At 44.2% G+C, this 20,022-nt stretch overlaps 1 protein-coding gene across 2 annotated transcripts in view; it reads left to right on the top strand.

Annotated features, from left to right (window-relative positions):
- The first annotated feature begins 419 nt into the window (after positions 1-419).
- The window catches only part of KLHL32 (kelch like family member 32), a 216,712-nt gene continuing 197,109 nt past the window's right edge, over positions 420-20,022 (top strand). For both annotated transcript variants that reach the window (XM_065911353.1, XM_065911352.1), the window contains exon 1: positions 420-690. The gene's annotated coding sequence lies outside the window, so the exon portion shown is untranslated. The remainder of the gene's footprint in view (positions 691-20,022) is intronic.

Here is a 20,022-nt window from a genome sequence, read left to right as displayed (position 1 = left end):
GGCAGTCTGGGAGCAGGCAGGCTGGCTCACGGTGTCTGGGTCGTCGCAGGAGGCAACGCTGCTGAAGCTGCGGGCGGTCCAAGCGCCCCAGCAGTGAGCAGCGCCGGTGCCAGACAGCAGGAAAGGTGCGGCGCGGGGGCGGCGGACTTCCGGGGAGGGCGGGCGCGCGCCGGCTCGCCTTAGCAGGGGCCGCGGGTGCGCGGCGTGCGCGCCTCCCGGGCGGCGAGGCTGGGGGCGGCGGCGCGTGCTCGCCGGGGGCGGGGCGCGCGTGCTCGCCGGGGGCGGGGCGCGCGTGCGCGCTGGCTCGTCCGAGGCGCGAGGGGGCGGAGCTGTTCGCTGTCTGAGCCGCGCGGGCCCGCGGGGGTGCGTTCCCAGCCTGACGCTGTCGCCTAGCGCGGAGCGAGCCGGACGCGCCACCCGCAGGGCTGGCTGCTGCCTTTATTTACTAGGAAACACCGCTTCCCCGCGGGAGAGTCGGGGAGCGCGCAGACACACACACACACGCTCGCACACACGCTCACGGATACACACACGCACACACACGCTAGCGCGCTCGTTCCTCACAACTGCATCCCCAGGCCGGCGGAGAGAAGCTACTGCGGTTTCTCTTAACCTCGGTATCGGGCATCGCGGGGCGACGCACGACCATCGTGCATCAGCGAGAGCCAGGCGCCTACGCTGCCGCCTCGGGTAGGTAACCCCGCAGACAGCTCACCCTCTCTCCGCGTTACCTGTTCGGAGTTGGTCCTTCAAACCGGTGGGAGAGGGTGGGAGTCTGCGTGTGAGCCAGTCGGGGCGAGATCGGAGTTGAAATTTCAGGGGCTCTGCAGCCCGTGCAGCTTCTAGCAGCGTCTTCTAGCGGGACCAGTTACTACTCCCGCTTACTTATTCTACCCACCCCTTAGAGTTGCTGTCCTTTTTTCCCTTCCTCCTAGGCCAAGATGTACTTGGCTCCTTGGTTGCCAAGGAAACTTGCTTAAACATCAGCCTTGCGGCGTCCGTTGAAAAAACTGGTTTTCTTAAATAATTCTGTTATTTACTTTGATTTTTTTTTAAAAAACAAAACGTACACTGAGGACCATGTGGTAATTTGACACTCGTTAATCAAGAAAAGCGGTAATTGCCCTGCATGAAGTGCTTTAAAGGGGATTCGTCAGAGGGATTTTTCAGCGGATTGTGTCTTAAATCATAAATTACTCCCATTTTGGTGATCTTATAAAGAAAGCTGGTTCCAATTAAAATCCCTTCTTCTCCCATTATGTGTTGCAGTTCACTCAAGCGTGATTGTGTGATTGTCTTAACATTAAAAAGCAGTAAATGAATTAATTGTGGTTCCTCACACAAGGATGATCTTCTGTTGTAAAATGACCGGAACAGGAATGCACATGTGAATTCTTAATGTAGGGAGATAGCGTTCATAACATACATCTTTGCTAACATTTCTGTATTTATGGTATCACTCTGTAAGTGCAGTTTTCTGCTCCTCTGCCCTGTTTCTGAGAAGATTCTGTTTTCTTTTAAAACTCTTATTATTTTTCTCTAGGTGATTAGCAGTATTTTTTTGTTGCGGTATAGTTGCTTTGCAGTGTTATGTTTCTGCTATACGGCAAAGTGCATCAGCTATGTGTATACATATATCTCTTCTTATTGGCTTCTGACATACATCTATATGTAGATAGATATAGATATAAAATGTGTGCCCTGGCTTAACATACCAGATTCTAAGGTTTTAGAGCTTATATTAACATATAGAGAGGAAAGAAGCCCAGAAAAGCTTTGAAGATCCTTTTGGGTTTTTTTTCTGATGGACTGGATCCTTTCCTGGAGCACTGCGTGAGGCCCAGTGAAGAGGTTTGTCTCACAGGAACCCCTAATAACTGGGCTGTGAGTTTTACCTTGAGGCCTTAGGAGCCTAATGTGAACTTATAACACAGCACTCGGAGAGATTAGCAGTCCAGTAGTTAAACTCTGCACTGATTTCATGCCTTCATTACAAACAGAAATGACCACTGGCATTCAGCAGTTCATTTTGTTTTCCTTTGATATTTGTTCATCTTTTCTCTCTCCAATTAAATGAGGCCAGGAAATGCATCAGATTATTTTTATTTAGATTTTAAGCTGTGTTATAGAGTGTAACAATAAGAGAAAGAAAAAAACAGTAATAACTGAGGTAGGTAGAGGGGATTTGTGCAACTGACGGGGACTGAGAAATGAATAATGATGACAAACATTTTGCAATTCCAGATTACAGAGTATTTTTTGTGCATTTCTATTTTAATCTGCATGAGAACCTTGTAGGGTCACGAAATTATCCTCGATTTAAAGCTGAGGGATCTAGGCTCAGAGCTTGCTGAAGGTCACAGAGCTAGTGAATGGGAAAGCCCTTTTTGGATCCAGGCTCTTTGCCTTCAAGAAAATCCTGTGTCTGCTTGTCCAGTGTGTGCAGGTGTCTAGCAGGTAAGGTTAGGCCAAGCAGGGGGCACGTGGGTGAGGGGTGTGGACTGTGACCTCTGGAACCTGTGTGCGCCTCTGAATGGGGCAGCTCTCACTGGCCTGTTGCTGGTTGCCACACTGTCTCTAAAACGTTCTTCTTTCAAGAAAAAAAGTAACTTCCAGATTTTTTTTTGTTTTTTTGAAGTGTCTTTAATTTAAAAGGGCTTCCCTGGTGGCTTAGACAGTAAAGAATCTGCCTGTAATGCAGGAGACCCAGGTTGGATTGCTGGGTTGGGACGATCCCCTGGAGAAGGAAATGGCTACTCCAGTGTTCTTGCCTGGAGGACTTCAGGGACAGACGAACCTGGTTGGAAAGAGTCGGACATGACTGAGCGACTAACACTTAATTTAAAAAACTGTAAGGACCGCTTTAAAAATATATCTGGGCCACAAGTGGCCTGGGGCCTACTGGTTTGCTATCCATACCTGCTGAAGTCTCATTCAATTTAAGACTGTTTTTCTATAATAGAATACTAATGTAAACAAATACATCCATTATTATGAGAGTGATTAAGAGTTTCCTGATTTTGATATTAAAGTCTCTAGCAAAGTTGCTCAACATCCAATAAACATATCCAAGTTTGTCTCTGAGGGTTCCTTGGTCTCTTTCTTATACCTCAGAGAAAATGGAAGAGCATGAAGTGCTCTGGGAGAAGAATTTTTGAATATGGTGAAACAAAATCATTTATAGTTTAAAATATTTCATGCTCCTCATTTAATTTATTCTGCATACAGAACGAGTTGGTCAGTTACCTGTCATTGTAGGAAGAGGTAGAATGAAAAGTTGAACAGAAAAAAGAAGAGCATCCTGAACCTTTCAGTGAAAAGTTCCTTTTAAGGATTTAGGTAATTAGTTAGCTAAAACCTACCACAAAATATTGCAAGATTCCAAAGGAACAAATGTAAATGGAAACTCAAAGAGACATTTGACTTTAGGACCCTGGCAGAGAAGATGCTGTTTGCTCCTTAACTAATCTTATAATGAAGCAAATATTTTTGAGAGGCTGCCGCTTTCTCATATGTCTGCTAAAAGTACAGAGATATCCGTAGATTTCATCAAGGCAGACCTGGTGGTCAGAAAGGAGTTGTAGTTTATTTCCATCGTTTCTTTTGTGGATCCAAATAAGGTCTCATTGAAGAAGAAAAAGCCAGCCTTTGGACAGTAGCTTCTGCTAGTTCTGTCATTCTAAAATTACTCTCTTGAAGGAGGCTTTAGTGATAAATAAGTGAATTTCAGCTTTCAGTTCTTGAAAGTGTGTGGCACATGGAGTAAAGAGTCAGGCAGATGTCAGTCAGTACTAATAAAGTCCTGGCTGGGTGCTGTGGAGATAACACCTCTGCCCTTGAAGATTCAAAGCAAACAAGCATATTGTTCCTGGTAGCTTTTACTTTTCCAGAACCTTCTGCATGCAAGCTGCTTTCCCTGTTGTCTTCATAACACCCCGTAAAGCGAGCATGTTTTTTCTGTTTGACCGCTGAACAGGATTTTTTGAAGTTAAATTGGACCAATGAAAGAAAACTCGAAACCTCAACAACACTCCTCACTTGACACCCACACTTCTCTGCCAGTTTCCTAATGGGTATTATGGATATGCACATAATTGTGATTTTGAGGCAGTTGTGTGTTAAATGCTATGACAGAGATACAGAATTCCACAGAAACACAGATATGAGGAAAATCTTAAAAATATTCTGATTCTGGAGGTCAGGTAAGTCCTGTGTAGAAGGAGAATTAGTGCTGGACCTTGATGGCTTTGTGGGTCTGATTATAGTAAATGAAGATCTCTTTAGCTGTCAAAACATGGAAGCCAGACAGTCATTTGGAATTGTGCATTGAGAGGATATTGTACATGATCTCTGATACTGATGAGCTCATCATTGTAGCTGAAGGGATGATGCAGGATGTAGGCAGAGATATTGTCTCCAGCTGGAATGCAGCAAGAAGAAAGAACTGGGGATGTAGAGAGGGGATGGGGGAAGTCGGGTTGGTGAACAAGACCAAGAGGGTAGTTGTAGACAGAGAGAGAATCCAGAGAGTGTAGTACTGATTGTTCAGAAAGAGTGAACCTGAGGCAAAGGATGAATCAAGTGTTATGATCTCTGTACAGAGTCTGGTACATGGCAGATACCAGCTAACTACAATGGTGTGTCTGTATTCTTAACATCCAACATCTGGCATGTAATTTCATCTCATATTATCACTTTTCTGTGGAAACAAACATTTATAAATATTTTGTTGTTCAGTCACTCAGTTATGCCCAACTCTTTGTAACCTTATGGGCTGCAGCACACCAGGCTTCCCTGTCCTTTACCATCTCCCAGAGCTTGCTCAAACTCATGTCCATTGAGTCGGTGATGCCATCCAACCATCTCGTCCTCTGTCATCCCCTTCCCCTCCTGCCTTCAATCTTTCCCAGCATGAGTCTTTTCTAATGAGTCAGCTCTTTGCATTGGATGGCCAAAGTATTGGAGCTTCAGCTTCAGCATCAGTTCTTCCAATGAATATTCAGGGCTCATTTCCTTTAGGATTGACTGTTCTGATCTCCTTGCAGTCCAAGGGACTCTTCAAGAGTCTTCTCCAACAACACAGTTCAAAAGCATCAATTCTTCGATGCTCAACCTTCTTTATGGTCCAATTCTCACATCCATACATGACTACTGGAAAAAACATAGCTTTGACTAGACGGACCTTTGTCGGCAAAGTTATAGATATTTTATATAAATGTGATTAGAATGGACAAATACTTGAATTTTTAAAAATGGCAAAGAGAGTGTGAAAATCAGATGAGAAAAGAGCATTTATTAGTGTAAATATCAGTATAAACATCATAGGCTTGGAGGTTAGAGAGTCTCTTGCAAATAAGAGATTTTAATGTTAGGTACGTCTTTGACTTCATCATCCCTCATATCTGTTGGATAAGTGAGGAGAAATGTATGGTGTGTTAGCTGTTTGGAAATCTGTACTCACACTCAGAGAGAAGCCTTTAGTGACAGATAAATGTACTCTGTTCTTGATCCTGATTGGCTCAACTTTTTGTTACTTGAGTGGAAATATGAAAAAATGTGACAAGGGAAAGTTAGGTTTGAATTCAAGTCCTCAATCTGGAGTGACTGGGTGGGAGAACTGTTCGATGCTGGACACAAAGTAAGAGGATGAAATCAGATAGAAAACGTGGCGTAGCCAGCTAGAGTCTAGCGCTGAGGACATTCGGCTTGTCAGGAGTTCGCTTTGAAGTTGGAGGGATTTTAATTCCAGTCAAGTGCAATATAAGCCAATGTGATGATTTGTTCTTCACAGATATATTTGGCAAGTAATGGAAAATATTATGAACAGGTGATGTTAGGAGCCCTTCTTTCAGGCTTCAGTAGAGTGCTGACTCAGTAGTTGGGGCTCACACCGGCTTAGCTGCACCGTGGCATGTGGTATCTTCTGGGACCAGGGACCCAACCCACATCCCCTGCACTGGCACCCGGAGAGTCCCCTGCCTTCTTATTAAATGGAGCTTTTGGTGATGGTGGAGACAGACCTGGTTTTGTCTCTGTGTTAGGCAGAGCCTTACTCGCCCTTCCATCCTTCTATGCCTGATTTCTGTTATCTGAGAATTTCTTCCAGTTTGGAGAGTAGAACTTGAGAATTTATCCCAGAATGCCCTCTTGGGAATTAATAGTTGAAATTAATTTTGTTCACTTATTCCCTGGTTCTGTACTTCTGATAGGGTCCTTCATGCTCATACCTACTTGCCAAGATCTTTACCTAGGAGGGAGAAGAAGCACTCAGCTTTCTTTGTCTTTGTTTTGTCTTGTTTCATATGCACGTTGTGATGCATTAATGCATTTAGCTTAACTTGGTTTAGACATATGGTGCTGTAAATCTCGGTAAGGTTTTAAAAAGAACTATGTATAAAAAAATAACAGTTTTGCAAACCTGACTTGGAGTCAGATTAGTTCTGCATATGGTGAAAGCCCAGAAAGCTGTGAATTTGCCTAACGACATTTTGCAGGGTTGGAATTACTGACTGATAAGATGATTTTTAAATGAAGAGGGAAAATCTTTGGCAGTTTTCATCGACTCTTGACTTACTCCTACATGTTTATTTGAGGTATAATATATTCTGCTTTCTATGCCAGATGAGCTAGTTCCAGTTACTTAGAAGCAGGACTTGCCTGTAATCCCTCTACTCCCCAGCACAGCCTGTCTGGCTTACAGGATATTGTTCCAGTAAATAGTCCCATCCCGGTTGATTGCTTCAGTGGGAGCACAGTCACTGCTAATGGGACAGACGCCAAGAGCGGTAGAGGAGGCATTTTGCAATTGTTTTTATGATGTGACTTCTGGTGCCTCATTTTAAATCATTATTTAGAAATCTTATCATTTATAAATTTTGGTTCTTCCAGTTCTTGTGCATTGTCTGTACAAAGTAGCATGACATAGCCTTGGAGCCTGGATTCAAATGCTCAACCTGACACTTCTCGGCTCTGTGATCTTGGTACTGGCTCTGGGATCGAGCTCTATTTCTATCTCCCCTCAATCTCATTTTCCTCATCTGTAAAATAGGAACTGTATTACGCTGATGACAGGACTGTTCTGAGACTAAATAAGATATGTGTATTAAACATCTAGCACAATGCCTGGTGCATAATAAAATCTCAGTACTCACTAATTCCTTCCCTTTGTCTCCCCTTTCCCGCCTACCTTTTCCTTCCTCAACATGAGGGTAGAATTCACTTAAATTTTATATTCTATTAGTATATAAAAGGCTTCCCTGATAGCTCAGTTGGTAAAGAATCTGTCTGCAATGAGGGAGACCTGGGTTCGATCCCCGGGTTGGGAAGATCCCCTGGAGAAGGGAAAGGCTGCCCGCTCCAGTATTCTGGCCTGGAGAATTCCATGGACTGTATAGTCCATGGGGTCGCAAAGAGTCAGACATGACTGAGCGACTTTCACAGTATATAAAAGTCTTACTCAGCCTTAAGAGAGGAGCAGCCTCTTTTTGTGTATTGGAGTTTGAGTGAGCAAGGAATGTGTATGTTGGGATTATGTCTGTCAGAGGCTCTGGCGAGCCTCCCCTCTCTTTCCCGCTGTTCCTGGAGCCGCAGGGCAAAGGAGGGAGGGTCAGTTTTCCCCTCGGAGGCAGTTGGCTGGGGCTTTATTTTAGGATCTCTTCGGGGGCCCCCTCTGTGGAAGCACAGAGCTGCCTCTTGTGTCCCGTGTGGATTAGTAAAAGCAGCACCTAGTACTTGGTGGGTACAGACCTCTCAGCATTTCTGTGGGGTCACGTTCTTGCTGCCAACATCTTTCTATTCAACCTGGGGTTTCCCTTCATGCTGAATTATGTAAATCTTATGAAAAGGTCAAGAGCTCCCCAGGCTCAAAGAAAAAACTCCTCAAATTCACTTTCAAGTCAGATAGGATTAAAAGTCTTCCTGAAGAGAATACTTTCTAAAAGTTAAATCTGTTTTTTTCCCCTATTTCCTCTGTACCATTTTCTGTCCCCTCTCCCCTACCCCCGCCAAGCAAGTCTCGTCTTCGCAGATGGCAGAGTGATCTCCCTCCTGTTTTGGGTATCATGAGATTCTCTGATAACCTAGAAGCGCAGGTGAGGTTAGTGTGTCCTGAATTTCTTCAAGGTTATCCCCTAGCTCACAGGCCTGAGGTAACTCGGGAGGCAGTGGAGACCCTGGCAGCCTCCCATACTGGTGACTTTTGTAGTATTAGTAACAAAAAATATTTATAGAACAGCACCCACTCCAGTGTTCTTGCCTGGAGAATCCCAGGGACGGGGGAGCCTGGGGGGCTGCCGTCTGTGGGGTCGCACAGAGTCGGACACGACTGAAGCGGCTTAGCAGTAGCGGCAGCAGGAGCAGTAAGTTTAGGAAACTGTATACCCCGTGGACTCCGTGGACAGGAATTGGGGCAAACTTCGGGAGGTGGTCAATGACAGGGAAGCCTGATGTGCTGCAGTCTATGGGATCCCAGAGAGTCAGTTACAACTTAGCGACTGAACAACAAAAATACCAAGCTAAGATCTGTTTTTATCATACAGTGAATTACAGAGCATTTCATTTACAGAGAAGACTGTTTCTCGTGCTACATGTGTCATTTGAGAAACATGCACATTTAAGAAACCCATACGTATATGTATGCATATATGTATGTATTTATTTCAGTGTTTCTTTAAATGTGTTGCAATTTAATAATTCAAATGTATGTTTAGTAGTTAGTAAGTAACATCAGTTTAGATACCTAAAATAAGGGCTTAGGGAATTTGTTCATGCTGAATTTGTGATCGTTTTTCAAGGACAGAATATCCATTACCTATGTCTTTACTCTCTAAGAAGCCAGAAGATAATATAGTAAAACTTTTAAAAAGTTTCAGTATGTAGTAGATATTAATTACAGTGAAGTGTGAATTCTAGGATGAAAAATATGGTAGCCAAGATGATATTAGTACCAGATCTTGTGTTTGCATCCAATCCAGATACTAACAGAGTTCTGAAATCATATTGCTAAGGAAAAAGAGCCTTTAAATATGAGCATATTCTTAACCACGTCCCAAGTGACAGCTGTGCTTATTATTTTAGAGATTTATGTTCATAATTGAGGTAGATATCCAAATGGAAGAGATTTATTTTGATAGAGTCTCTCATTGACTTGCATCCTCATCTGTTCTGTCTGACATTCCCTGAAAGAGACTTTAAAAAAAAAAAAAAAAAAGGATGCTGTTTTTGTGAAAGGCAGTAGTGTAGGTATAATCCAGTAACCCCTCAACAGCAAAGATTCACTAGTCTTTCTCAGACTGATGTCTTTGAGCTGATATGGCTGATTTTTTTTTTTTTTAAAAGAATACAGAGCCTAAAGAATTATGGAATGAAGGTTTTGGTTTTTTCTTCTATGGAAACATTAATTAACTACAGTCTGATTTAATTTGGGCACAGCTTATCGTCTTTAGCTTTAGGTCAAAGCTGTTTATCATTTCCTGAAGGTATTTCATATCATCTAGAGACAAGGCTTCCCAGTTGATCAAATATCATTTGAGAAACTCATGCATAGCCTTTAGGCCTTTCTACACAGCGTTTAACTTGACTTTTTACTGAAACTCTATGATTTGTGAATGTGTCATCCATAGGGTTTTATGGTTAAAATTTTCTTAACTTGTCATATGTCACAGAGTTGTCAACTTCTTATTTCTGTTTCATGTTGTTCTATCAATATTGCTCTCCAGAAGTTTGTGGTTAAGTTATAGTCATTGCATATTATTAATTGCTTTAAAATGGAATATTGATATATTTAATGCATGTAACTGCCAAGGGGTTTGTAGATGTGGGTGGAACTCTTTGACCAGCACCTTCTGTCTTTGTGGCTGAACATCTGGTAAGCATGGAATTGGGACAAGAGGAGCCAGTACATGGTTCACCTACATGGTAGCATCAGCCATATGTATTGCCTTTGTAAATGAGGACATACTTTGCCCTTGGACCTAATGGAGCATGATATTCCCAGATCCCCTCAATATATGCCTTGCTTACTGTGTTCTTTTCAGGCACTCTATTCTTAGAGTTCTTCTACTTCCTCTGCGTTGACCCCGTTTTGGAAAATATCAATATTCTGTGATTGCTTCAGAATTTTTTGCTGTCATTGTTTGCTCATGTGCAAACTTGCAGTGCCTCAATCTGCAGCTATTGGTATACTGTTCCTTTTGTTTATTTTTGTGTTGATTGATGAAGAGACAGAGGCAAGGATGAAAGAGGACCTCTTGTATCTCAGCATTAAGTGAGCCCATTAAGTGGGTTGGGCAGTAACCAGTGAGGACCAAGATATTTAAGAAGCCCAGATAGTATCACTGACTCCAGAACTTTTTTAGCTCTCTTCTCTTCTTATCTGGAACCTCATGGTTGACCTCAGGGCTGGGAGTGGAATGAGAGTTTCAGGAGAGGGTTTTTCTACATGGTGGCAAAGCACCCATCAGTATCTTAGCCAGCAAAGAGAATCTCACAAGAACCAGCCATATTTCCCTCCCAGGCCAGCTCCCAGGCTTTCTGAAGGCAGTGCCAGTATTGATAAGGCCTCTTCTTAAGGCTGCTTTTACTGTGGTTGCTTGGGTCCCGGGGCAGAACTGAAAATCCTTCACCGATCGTATTTCTGCACATGAGGGGAGGCACAGCGAGGTGGATCAGGAGAGCAGGGGCGCTTGGACTCGGAGTGTTCTTGTTCCTGGCTCTGCCAGGGGAGCTCTGTGCCCGACTCTCCTTTATAAACTGGGATAATAGAATCATGAGAACAAAATTGGATATGTTTTTTAAAAGCTCTGTTTACTAAAAAAAAAAAAAAAAAGCTGTATTATTAGCTTGTTTGGCTGTTCTGGAACCTTGCTTTAGAAAATCATACTTGATCACTGTTCTGCAAGTTAAGTCCAGCCCTAACGTTGCAACCAGGCTGATCCTCAGAAGGACCTGAAGTTGTTTTAAAAATACAGGTTCCTGGAATCTCTATATTTTTTGTGTTGGAATCTCTATTGGTTGCTGAGCCCTAGTGTATTAGGACACCTTTCCTGAGTGATTCTCATGGTGGGCCTGATCCCAGAGCTGCAGGTCAAGAGCAGAGGGACCTGGTCACACTCTGCTCCTATTCCTCGCTCCCAAGGACCCACCAGGCCCCCTGGATCTGGGCCTCAGTTTTTTTTTCATTCACACTTAACAAAAAATAACACAGCAAATAAGTCCTGAGTCACAATGCTCTCTGGATCCTCAGTCAGCGTTTAAATATTGTAGGCAGTTCTTTACTAAACCAGTGCCCTGGATGAGAGTTGTAATGTGTGATTAACATCTCCACTGCTGAAAGAGAACTTAGGATTTTCCACTCAGATTTGTGTACAACTAAATCAGGTGAATTGCTGCAGAGAGCGTCTTTGTAAATATCCTCATTGCATTATTACCCAACATTGAAGTAGTTTGATTGATTTAAAAATGGACATTTCTTTGTGTGTGCTTAGTCACTTAGTCATGTCCTACCCTTCGCGACTGCATGGACTGTAGCCCGACAGGCTCCTCTGTCCATGAGCTTCTCCAGGCACAAATACTGGAGTGGGTTGCCATTCTCTTCTCCAGGGGATCTTCCAATCCAGGGATCAAACCCAGGTCTCCTGCCTTACAGATTCTTGAGACCTGGTTTTGATCCCTGGGTTGGGAAGATCCCCTGAAGAAGGGAATGGCAACCCACTTCATTCTTACCTGGAGAATCCCATGGGCCGAGGAGCCTGCTGGACTTTAGTCCATGGGGTCACGAAGAGTTGGACATGACTAAGTGACTAACACTCCTCCCTTTTAAGGGATCAGACTGTACGTTTCTGCACAAGATGAAATGAGATGCTTTTTATTTTATAACTTTTTAGATTTAGAGCATTGATGGTAATTACATGACATTATATAAGCCAAATGGGGAATACGATTTCCACAGGGGATGAAATCCTATGAGTCATTGATTAACAGTAGTGAATAGTGTGACAGAATAGTGTAGATCTTTACAGCAGGATTTTGTGAGCAGAGAAACCATAGTTTTGAATTGTCGTTTGCTCTTTGTTTCAGGGATAGTTTAGAGGGTGTTTTGCAGGGTTTTTTTTTTTTTTTAATATAGGTTTTTAAATTTAATATTCTGTTCTTAGAAACTGGCTGAAACAGTGTGACGATGTGTATGCATTTTCTATGTCTGAGGGGAATTTCATGACTGTCTTAATTATCATCATCTTAAAGCATCAAAATACTTGAATATCAGGCATTTTGAGGAGACATGCAACTATTAAGCACCAGCATATATATAAGGAGAAAAGGAAGCCTTGCTATGAGACATTTATGAAATTATACATGATTTTGATCAGAGAAAATGATCAGAGTTATGAATGGTGAGGATGTTGCCTATTTATAAATATAAGAGAAGTCATTTTAAGGCACGTGAGTATATGAAAGAAGGGCAGATATCATACTTATATTTATTTGTCTGTGATCAGTCTAATCATTATTATGACTGCTGTGATGGTTTCTCTGTTATTGAGTTAGGTACAAATCAGCTTAATCCCTTTTGCAGGATTATTTTTGAGTTGAAGGGAAAGTCTTTGACCTAAAGAATGACCATTTTAGAATTGGAATTGTTTTGTTGAGTTACCTTTTCCTCCCTGGAAAGTGAGATGAAATGGTATGTTTAGAGCTTTACCAAATTGGAGTTAGGGTATACGCTTTCTTCTGCCTTTTGTGTCAAGGACAGGAGAGACAGAGAGAAGGGTGAAGTCAACTGTATAATTGTATTTACCATCAGTTGGTTTTTAAGGCTGCAGCTTCATTAGGTGGTTAGCACTTGGCTGTTCTGCCAAAAGCATCTTTTTGGCCATCTGTGCCAAATTAGAGGAAGTGATGGCCTTGGGCACAGCTGCTGAGTCTACTGTGTATTTCTAACTCATTTATTAATGATAATGATCACATGGAGAAGTCCGGTGGCCAAATGTTTAGAATAAATTGAGGGAACCAAATACACACATAGAAATTTAGAGGTGCAAGAAAGAAAACCCTGTGTTTTACATCGTGAAATGAAAGCAGCTGTTATTTAAATCTGCAGTGAGGAGTTGGACGTTTTCTACCTTCATCTCCTTGTGGTAGCTTTCTTCTGCTGGTTTGGTGGTTAGTTGCGAAGTTGTGTCTGACTTTTGTGACCCTGTAGACTGTAGCCTGTCAGGTTTCTCTGTCTGGGATTCTCCAGGCAAGAATGCTGGAGTGGGTTGCCATTCCCTTCTCCAGGGGATCTTCCCGACCCAGGGATCGAACCCCCGTCTCCTGCCTTACAGGAAGAGTCTTTACCATGTGGGCCACTAGGGAAGCTTTCTTCTAAGGAGAAATAACTACAGGAGAGACTGACCTTGATTTTCAGCACTTCTTTGTGATGCTTCATGGATTTTGCTCTGAAGTTGATATTTTTATAGGAGATGAAGCTCATTAATACATCTCAAAATTCATTGATTGGGCCTTTCCTCAGCTCAGCAGCTCTATTAAGGAGGATCACTGAGGGATGAGTGACTGGCATTGGTTTGGCTGCTCTTCTTTTTTTGGTTCACTCGAACCAACAGCAGGACCTTTCCAGGCAGGGTAAGTCTGATGTCATTAGAAGTATCATTGAGGAATTGTAAGAAAATAAGCTATTCAACAGTCCTAAGGTTAAAAACAAGGCCACGTATCAGGATTTTAAATAGACATTTCTAAATTTTGCGTGGCCAGTTCATTCTCTAAAGTACCCCAACTGATGAATGTGTTGGAAGGAAACCCTGTAATGAAATTTACCTTTAAGAGAAAGTCACCAAAGTTGTGTGTTGTGACTTTGGCGTATGTCTTGTATTTTAGTAGCAAAGTTCCCCGTACATGCTTTTTAATTTTTTTTCCTCCAACCTGCCTCCTCCAGATCTTCCCCATCTTTAGTTACTCAGGTGCAGAGCCTTGTGGAGTCAACCTTGCTTCTCTCTCGGACAGCTCACATCCAGGCAGTCAGGAGATTCTGTTGGCTTTACCTTCAAAATGCACCCAGAGTCTGACCGTCTCTCACCATATTCCTGCTCCCACCATTGCCCCGGTCAGCACCAGCTGACGCTTAAATTACTGTAAGATTCTCAGCTGGTCTCCTTTGCCTCTTGTCGTCGTATTCATTGCTCAGTCATGTCTGACTCTTTGCGACCCCATGGACTGGAGCCCGCCAGGCTCCTCTGTCCACGGAATTCTACAGGCAAGAATACTGGAGCGGGTTGCCACGCCTTTCTCCAGAAATCTTTCCCACCCAGAGATCGAACTCACATATCTGTGTCTGCTGCATTGGCAGGCTAATTCTTTATCACTAGCGCCACCTGGGAAACCCTTGCCTGTTGAAGACTGTTTCCAGTACCACAGCCAGGGTGAGATCCTTCTACACCCAGAGTGAGGTCACCTTCCTCTTTTGCTCAAACCTCCAATAGATGCCATCCCAGGAAGCAACACAATCCTCACCATCTTTCCCCTCCTATCCCCTGTCCTCATCTTCTGCTGTTTCCTGTCCACCCCTGCCCCGGTCTCGCTGGCCTCCTTTTCTGCTTTAGAACCTCTGCACATCGTCCCTGGTTTCCTGTGCCTGCTCCTCTTCCAGCTTGTCCCCAGACTCCTTCCCTGACCTCCTTCAGGTCTTAGCTCAAATGTCACCTTCTCACTGAGGTCCACTGCGATCACCTACTGAAAAGGTAAACTATCCCCCGCCCTGCTTCATTCTCAGTTCTCCTTACCGTGTATCACTGTCCTCTTTCCACAGCTCTCATCACTTTAAAGAACAGATTTATGGAGGGTTCATTACAGATTGTAAGTGTCCAATTCAATAGTTTTTAGTCGCTGTATATAGAATGGCGCAGCTGTCGCCTCGGCCCCCTTTAGAACATTTCTATCAACGCCCAAAGCCGCCTTCTGCCCCTTCACAGTTATTTCCACACCCCGCCACCCTCGGTAACCTCTCACCTCTGTATCAATAAATGTGCCCTTTCTGGACCTTTGAATCTCCGGCTCCTCTGACTTGGTATCACCAGTGCTCAGGAAGTGTGGGTTAAAGGAGCTGGATGTTTGTGTGAAATTCAGTCATTACCCTCCTCGAGTGCGTCTGATCTGTGGCCGAGCAGGCTGTCAGCTCAGTATGCCGTCCCCAAGCCGCTCAGGCTCTCCTTCCCGCCGCTCCGGTGCCCCGACTCCCCTCTGCCCTGGCCACTTTTCTGATTCCAGTCCTCAGCACTGTCGCTTCTGTACTGGTCTCTGTGCTGCTTTCTTTTTTCTTCCATCCCTTCCTGTGGACTCTGTCAGATCGATATCTTTGGAAACTTGGCTTTATTTAGCGCATTCTTCTTTCTGAAAACCTCCTGCGACTCTCTAAGACCTGTGGCTAAATTAGCCTCAAAAAGCATTTCCCCACCTGCCTTCTAATTCTTCCCAGTGTGAACCATCTCCCTTTCTCAGACTTTGTAAGTAAACAGGCTTTCAGGAGGTACTGATTTCTCTGCAACCTCTAATTGTCTGATTCCTAAGCCTCTTTGTCGAGTAACATGTGATTCAATTAAAAAAAAAAAATCTTTAAAGCTTCTGGGAATTGGCTGTTTAAAGGAATCCAGTAATTTGTCTCTATTATAGTTCCTTATGTTGAGTATTCTCAAAGCAACTCTTCCAAACTTGCTTTATATGCACTTAAAAAATTTAATCAGGGGTTTCTCTGGCCACCAGTGTGGTGAAGAGAAGTTATAGGATTAATTGCACAGTGGAAAGAAAACAACACGTGTCTGGCTGAGGCCCTCCAGCGTCAGGAACAGCCCTTGGCTCTGCTTCTCTGTTCTGTGTTCACTGTTGTTCCCTGCTGGAGGGAGCTGGGCGGGACTGGGGTCCACAATGGAGACTTTTTCTTCTGGGATCCAGCCTTCTCGTGTACTGCGGATGCTACACCCCACCTTCTCCGTGCTGGTACTGATTTCAGCTGCTCTGGCCCTTTGTGATGACTGGTGATATTAAAACTGTCTTTGGACTACAGTGTCCACCAGCCACTCCCCCTCCACAGCCACAGGGGCTCTGATTGCTCGTAGCTGCCTTTGTTATTTTGTGTATCAGCAGCGGTGAGGTGGTGCATCCACGGGATGGCTTTAGAGATGGACAGCTCGTATGTGGAAACCTGGTTCATTCTTTTACAAGTTGTTTGGTCTTGGGAAACTTATTTATCTCTTTGAACCTGAGTATCCTCATTTCTACTCTGGAGACAGTTATCCCTACTCTGCGGTATAATTATGTGGATCAGATGCAATAATGTATATATGTTATTCTCGTTCAGCAAGGCGGTAAGCACTCAATAAATTTTTTTTCGCTCAGTAAATCTACTTCTATGATTATTCTTAAGCAGAGTCAGGAGGGCCTGTTACTGGAGAGAGCAGTCTTTCTTCCTGTTATCGCCTCTCCCTGGGTGTGAGGGTAGTGAGGATGTCAGCAGTTGTGTTTTGACTGTCACCTCTGTTTTCCAGTATTCCGGGTCGAAAGCTGTGATCCATGGGCCACACCTGGTTGTGCCTGTATGACCCTAGTACTCTCATTTCAGGATGAGAAGTATAAAAGATCCTGTGTTGTTGTCATTTATTAAATATGCTGCCACTGGTGTTTTTGCTTACGAAAGCATCACCGGTTTTCTCATTAATATTATCCTGTTCCGTCAGGAATGCTCATTCGGCACATAGTTATGAGGCATCTGTTCGATGTCAGGCTCTGTGCCAAGTTCTGCTAATTCAGTGGTGAGGAAAACAGATCATAGCTTCATCATCTTGGAGCTGACACTCTAGTGGAAGTGACGGGCATTCCTCAGACAATTTCACAAATAGGGTAAAATCACAATAGAGATAAATGCTGAGGCTCTTGGCGTTGGGAAAAGTGTAAAAAGGCTTTTGACCTGCTCTGAGGTGGTGGTGAGGAGGCCTTCCCTGAGCCGGTGGGGTCGGGGGTCTGAAGGACGTGACGAGATAGTGACGTGAAAGCCAGAGGGTGGAGAATGCACAGATAAGGAGAGAAATGCATGTGCAGAGGCCCAGGGCAGCGTGAGGGGCATGTGGTGGCAGTGCAGTGCAGTGGGCGCTGAGAGCCGGGCGATGATGCTCCAGGGTGGGGAGTGCAGGACCGACCACACCTCGGTCTTTCGTCTAGAAACCGTGGAAGCCACCGAGGCGGGCTTTTAGTCAAGGCTTGACGGCACCTGGGAGCTGACAGTGGCTTCTGATTGGAGGAGAGCAGCATCGCTATAGGAAGGCGTTACCGTCTGTTGCTCTGGCTCAGGTCAGAGAGGATTGGAGTAGCTCGGTGAAAGGAGGTGGCGAGGAGGAGAGAAGACCATTAAAGGGCTGGGGAAAGGTAGAATTTTCAAGTCTTGGTGCTGGATCGGATGTTGAGAATGAGGACCCTCATGAATCCTGGGTCTCTGGGGGTGGTGCTCTTCCATAGAGCTGGGTGGGTGCAGGCAGCGTTTGCAGGTGGTGAGACGAATCCATGCAGCTGCGTGGTGGTGACGTCCGGTGTGCTTGGGTGTATGTTGGTAAAATTCATCAAGAAAGGAATTCTGGGAGAGGTGGGGGGTGGGTGGGATGGGTGAAGGAAATTCCGTGTGCTTTTGGCAGTATTAAATTTGAGCTGTCTTAAGGTGTTCAGCTGAAGATGTCACACAGGAGGTGACATTTTGTGTGTTTGGTTATCATAGAAAACCCTGGTACAGTTTTTAATCGGGGTTGGAATTGCCTAGAGATAAAGTGGACCACTGAACTCTGAACCTCACAGAACTGCAGCACGTAATGATTAGGCAGAGAGGGTGGAGCAAGAAAAATGTGTAGCTAGAGAGGAAGAGGGAAAACCAGGGGAGGATGGAATCATAGAATCCAAGGAAGTTGCAAGATTCAAAAAGAGAAAGCATTTATCCACTTTGAATGCTGCCAATATCCATTAAGTCAGGGACTGAAAATGATGTTTGGATTTAATGACAGTCAAGCTAAGGTCCACACGGTGGACTTGGAGACCAGAGGCCCCTGGCAGCCCAGGTCACTATGCCACCATGTGAATCCCAGAACCACATCATAACTCTGAGCAGCCCCGAGAGGGCAGCGCCTCCCAATGGGTAGAACAGAAATTGAGTTGTAGGAAGCAGGGGGTTAAGCTCTTAATTTTCTCCCACACGAGCTTGCAGTAAGGCTCATACCTACTCTTGAGACAGTGTCTACTTATTCATTCAGCAGACTTTGTGAGGTCCTCTCATGAAAGCTGGGTGAGAGGTGGTCTGTGTCCGGAACGCACTCACAGAACAGCGGAGAGGAAAGATGCAACCACAGTGCATGTGTAACCGTCATCTCGGCCTAATGTACGCATCCCTAATGCAGGCGCAAACTGTAGGAATTCAGAGAATGGAAGGCTTCGTAGAAGATCTGGAATGCACAATCAAAAATAGAAACATGAAATGCACAACCAAAAGCAGCCTATTTCAGGGCCAGAAGCCCCCTGGAAATCTGAGATAATTAACACCTTAGGATTTACTTCAGAGTCACTGGTTGCTCATTAGACTTTCTCAGGTATTGCTTTTTCCTTTGTACTTTTGCAAACAAATTTTCAAAGGTTTGCTTACCAGGTTGAAATTTCAAAAAATAAATTTTTCTGAAAACTCTTTTAAACTTTTTTAAACTCTTTTAAAGGCACAGCTTTTATGATTCATATGTTCCAATAGCAAACTAAATTTAACTGAAGTACCCAAAAAGTCAACACTGCTTTTGGTAGGAAATATAGTGGAAAAGGTATGTCTTTGTTCTTTCAACCTGGATTGACTCTAGTTTTTTAATATTTTGAGAAATGTCCCTACTGAATAAGTGGAAGTGGTCAAATGTGGATTTTGATATTTGACTTAAGAAATATGATTCTTGCTTTTTTTTTTTGGAAGTCTGTTTGTATCTCCACTAAGAATTAACTGTACATGATCTCATTCCTTAAATGTTTCCTGAAGGACTTAAGACACATTTTATGTGAAATTTTAGCTCTGAGAAACTGGTTTTATAATGCAAAAGAGGTTTGATATGAGTGGGTAATCATAAAACAATTCAGGATAGCTGAATTGTCAGTTCTTGTAGCTGACTTCGCATAGTCCATGAAAGCCCCTTTTATTAGCACCTCCCTGAAAGTGATCCTGGAGAAGCGCCTTCTCAGTTTTCCCTTCTGGGTTCCCTGCTGTGCAGGGATCACTTGGGATGGTGCCTCCCAGCCACTGTTTTCCTCTGTTTTTCCTTCACTTTTCCCGCCTGTACCTCCCCACCCACAAGGAAAATAGGCAAACACTTTCTTCTACTGAATTCTCAGTTTTCCTGTGTTGTGTTTGGGTGGGATGGGGGTCAGGTGGGGAAAGTGGTTGTCATACACCTTTTTCAGAATTTAATAAATTCCTCTTTCTTGTACAAAACGCTGCATGCTTGCAGCTTCAGGAAAAGAGTGGCACAGACGTGCTTGAAGTCTGTTCATGGATCGCAGGTTGGAACCTTCTGCTGTGACCATCCCGGGCACCAGGATCTGAAGGCGCTTTCTCAGACACATCTTTGATTGTCGTAGTCTCTTGCTTTAGGGGCTTCCCAGGTGGCGCTCGTGGTAAGGAACCCGCCTGCCAGTGCATGAGACAGAAGAGATGAAGGTTCGATCCCTGGTTTGGGGAGATCCCTGGGTCTGGAGGAGGGCATGGCAGCCCATTCCAGTATTCTTGCCTGGAGAATCTCCGTGGACAGAGGAGCCGGGCGGGCTAGTCAACTGAAGCCACTCAGCACGCACGTGTTTTAGAGCCAGTGGTGACTCCGCAGTTGCTACTCCTACATCCTGGCACTGTGCCATTTGCAGCCCAAGGTCATCTGACCCTGCGTATCCCGGTCATCACGCCTGGCGCTACTCCCAGCACGGTGGCTGACCCCCCTTGCTGTCTTTCTAGCTCGTGCCCTCCTGCATATGTTTGAT

Source organism: Muntiacus reevesi, chromosome 19 (assembly GCF_963930625.1).
Source record: "Muntiacus reevesi chromosome 19, mMunRee1.1, whole genome shotgun sequence".
NCBI classification, from domain to species: domain Eukaryota; kingdom Metazoa; phylum Chordata; class Mammalia; order Artiodactyla; family Cervidae; genus Muntiacus; species Muntiacus reevesi.
This window is presented reverse-complemented; position numbering and strand designations above follow the sequence as displayed.